The 4208-nt window shown below is 41.5% G+C and overlaps 1 long non-coding RNA gene across 1 annotated transcript in view; it reads right to left on the reverse strand.

The window, feature by feature from the left end:
- Positions 1-4208, reverse strand: part of LOC106815566 — a 22883-nt gene that overhangs the window by 10264 nt on the left and 8411 nt on the right. The window contains exon 2 of the long non-coding RNA XR_001394759.1: positions 2147-2152. This is a non-coding gene — a long non-coding RNA (uncharacterized LOC106815566). The remainder of the gene's footprint in view (positions 1-2146; positions 2153-4208) is intronic.

Consider the following 4208-nt stretch of genomic DNA (forward strand, 5'->3'; position numbering starts at 1 on the left):
CCTACTGAATAGACAGCGTATTAAGTGGAACGTTTCCTCGTAGACAGCTCTCCGACATTGTGAAATATTTACGTATGACCGACTGCATTCCAATTATTAAACGCCACGAGCGTATTTTCAACAAAACTTAAGTATTCACCTCTAAACGATGTGACGTTCATTCTATTTATTTATTTTTCTGTCATTTAATTAATGTTATTAACTAATAATTAATTAATTAAATTGTTAGCATAGTTATGTGTTGGTTGTAACAGCCCATCTATTTAATGTAAGCTGTGCTTAGAAACATAGAAGGGCGGATAAGCTGTTCCTGGTAGATGGATGGATGGATATGCATTGATTGATGGGCAGGTGGAAATACCAGATTTTCACAGCTCATTATCTCAGCGTAGGGGCATCGTAGGGACATGCGGTTTGTTTTATATTAACAAGGTAGGACAGCTGATCAATAATACTGCAAAGAATCGTCAAAATAAAACGGGGAAAATTTAATAATTCGACTAATACTGCAACATGGTTTCAGCATTTCACCGTTGTACGCTCTCCTTCTTTATACGCTCTTGATAGATAGATAGATAGATAGATAGAGAGGTGGATGAATAGCTAACTAGCTAGATATATAGATGGATAGATAGATACATGCGATTTTGGTTAGTGCGTCGTCGGAATAATGCGTACGGTTCTCGGCGTGAGTATACAGGTTATAGCCTCCCATTACCCTACAGTATATTATGCCGATATTTGATTTTCACATGTTCTGGTTGACGTATACTGAGTATTTATACTGATATAATATTGGAGAACGTCCCATTAATAACTAAGCCATTTTACAGTACTACAATACTATGTACCTCTTGTGCTGTCAACTGTTATCTATGTCAAATGTACTTGGAATCGTGCAATCTCGCGTTTTACTTGTGTGTCTATTTATAATATCTTGTGATTTTATCTGATATATATATATATACACACACACACACACACACACACACACACACACACACACACACACACACACACACACACACGAGCATGCGCAGTAGCATGCGCGTTCATGATATGGATTATAATAAATCTACGTTAACTAAAATTTAGATGTTTCTTTTTATATGATGTTAAGTATTTGAAAGCTGCGTCACAATATTCCTTTTCAAGTCGTGGTAGTTTTCAGTAAAAGGCAAAGTGCTAGGGCACTACTTTGCCGTGAATCACTTGTTGCCGGCCGGAATTTGAACACGGGCTACGGCTACCCACTTACTAAAGCGCTACCCACAGGGCTATCCACACATTCGTAATATTCTGCATATATGACAAATTTGCCTGACACATACGTACATTACGGACACGACAATTTGCCCCTCCCCTCTTTCAAATGGTATCGCCCAGAACCAGTCAAGCATGGAAAAACTTTGGCAGCAAAATGACCGTATTTCAGCTGAAACTTTTTCACTCCTCGAGGCACAAAATTTCAATTTACGCTTATAATACACGCGCACGCGTGCGTGCAACCATGCATACCCGCGTGTGCGCGCCCGGTTGCGTGTGTGTATGTGTGATTTTGTGGCTGTAAAAACGCGTATTATAGCCATAAATCCATTTTGTGCAATGAGGGGGTGAAAAAGTTCATGTCGAAACACAGCCGTTTGGCTCGTGAAAATTTTTCATGCTTGACTGGTCGTGGGCGATATTATTTTGAGGAGGGGGAGGAAAAAATTGAGGGGAAGGGCGAGAGAGCTGCGCGTGTGTGTGCGGTGGGTGTGTGCGCGCGCATGCGTGTGTGTATGTGCGTGTGCGTTTTTGTCTGCGCGCATGTGTATTTAACCGATAAGAGGAGAGAAAAGAGAGAGGGATGAAGGGAGGGAGGAATGAAGAGGGATATGCGTACACGCACGCACGCACGCACTCTCGATCGCAATTTTTTTCTCTTTCTCGAGCGCTATATAGATATATATATACTCTTCTGTCTCCGTTTCTCCCACTTCCTCACTTCCTTACTCCCCTCTACCGGATGATATTACCTATGGCAACGATAGCACGCGGCGGGCAAATGGGCGTATTTGACCCAAAACATTTTTACCCCCCCCCCCAAAAAAAAGCACCCTAATAACTGCAATAAAACCAAAGAACCAACAGAGCTTTATTTTACCACCGACTCATGTTTTCCTTTCTTTTTAAGTGTATAAATACAAGCACTCAGATACATAATTTTATACACTGACGAGAAGAGAGATGCAGATTGTAAAATGAAACAAGAATGAAAAGCCACCTTCTATCCACCGTCTTTCGACGAAACATACAAGCACGCACATGCTGAAAGAAAGCTTGCACGTGAGCTCATACGCGAATTTATGAATTTCGAACACATTGATGATAAAATGCTAGAATGTGAGAATAACAACTGACAAGGCAAAACTCTGAACAACCGCTGGCAGGAGACATGAATCCACCTACACCAAGGTGCAATACAACTAAAATCAAACTACATCGATGAAATCAAGATGAAATGCAGCAGTCTGATTATTGTCGCCATAAAATACAACAACCCGTCCTTCCAATATTTATAACAATACACGCGCACACTAAAAGAATCACGTTATACTGCCATTGTTAAAGGCAAACGTATCAGTCATTTAGTTATAAATACAATAACTTACACCCAACTTAAACTGAAGTCCCGGGAAAGGGATAATTGCTGTCACCAGTTGAAAAGATGCGCCGATATGCATTTCAAGAAATATGCAAATACACCGAGAATATGTACTAAATTCGATTGCTACAACAAGCAAACAACAGATGCTTTGCAAAAGTTACAGCGAAAAAGCAGAGTGCATGAGAGATTGATAACATTAGGTTAGACAAATAAACAATCACATTAAAATGAGGACGGCATCGCCAATGAGTCATGAATGACTCGAATTTCTCTTTTATTTCCGCACGAAAGATGCATGCGTTACAAATAAAATAAATAAATAAAATAAATAGTAATAACTATAAGGAGATTAAACTCTCAGTTCTGTTCATGATTATGTTGCATCTCATTGCTCTAATCATTTATGCCATCACCAAAGTCTACCTTGACAACTATCCAACACAAAATCCTGGCGCCTTTCAAAATGGGAAACACACATCTGCACAGTACATTTGTCACAAGCATATTTGTCACAAGCATATTTGTCACAATATGAACTTGTTATAATCGGGTGTATGCTTACGATAACTGGCTTACGATCACTCAATCACACACACATGCACGCACGCACGCACGCACGCACGCACGCACGCACGCACGCACACACACGCGTTATGCAGGGGTTACCATCTAACATAACAATAGGTAATTCTTATGCACGAATTTCCCTCTTTAAAAAAGCAGTTGGCGTTTTACAATTAACAACACAATTTCCCCGTTGAAAACTCGCAGAAGTTCCACGACCTCACCTCTCCGGAAACCTTCACCACCTTCACTATACACTTTCCTACATGAGCACACGTACGCATAGTAAGAATTGTGGATCGCTTGTGTCTACCTGCTCGCAATAGAATTACATAACATACACGCTCGCATTGCGTGATGGCACGCGAACTTCCAATGCAGCGAAATGGAAAAAGAAAACTAAACGAACGTCTCATTCGTTCTCCTCTTGAAAACGAAAAAAATCTATGAAATATTTAAAATACTCTGCGTGCGACCACCGCGTTAAGAATGGACATGCTGGCGCCGCATCTGTCCTCGCCTCTCCACCGACCGTCACAATGCTCCGACGACGAAGTGACCAAAGGAGCTGCTAAGACTCATTCCCCGCGATGCTTTAGTTCTGCGTAGGAAGTCGTCAACCGATCTCTCAAACTGCAAGCAAACCAAAGACACGCGGTAGGGGTGGGACGACACAGGTAGCTCACGATACGATCGTATCACGATACAGCCTTCACAATACGAACCGTATTACGATACAGCCTTCACGATACGATCCGTATCACGATACAGCCTTCACGATACAATCCGTATCACGATACAGCCTTCACGATACGATCCGTATCACGATACAGCCTTCACGATACAATCCGTATCACGATACAGCCTTCACGATACGAACCGTATCACGACACAGCTTTCACCATACAATCCGTATCACGATACAGCCTTCATGATACGAACCGTATCACGACACAGCTTTCACCATACGTATCACGATACAGCCTTCACGATA

This window comes from Priapulus caudatus, unplaced genomic scaffold, assembly GCF_000485595.1.
Source record: "Priapulus caudatus unplaced genomic scaffold, Priapulus_caudatus-5.0.1 Scaffold1149, whole genome shotgun sequence".
Classification (NCBI taxonomy): domain Eukaryota; kingdom Metazoa; phylum Priapulida; class Priapulimorpha; order Priapulimorphida; family Priapulidae; genus Priapulus; species Priapulus caudatus.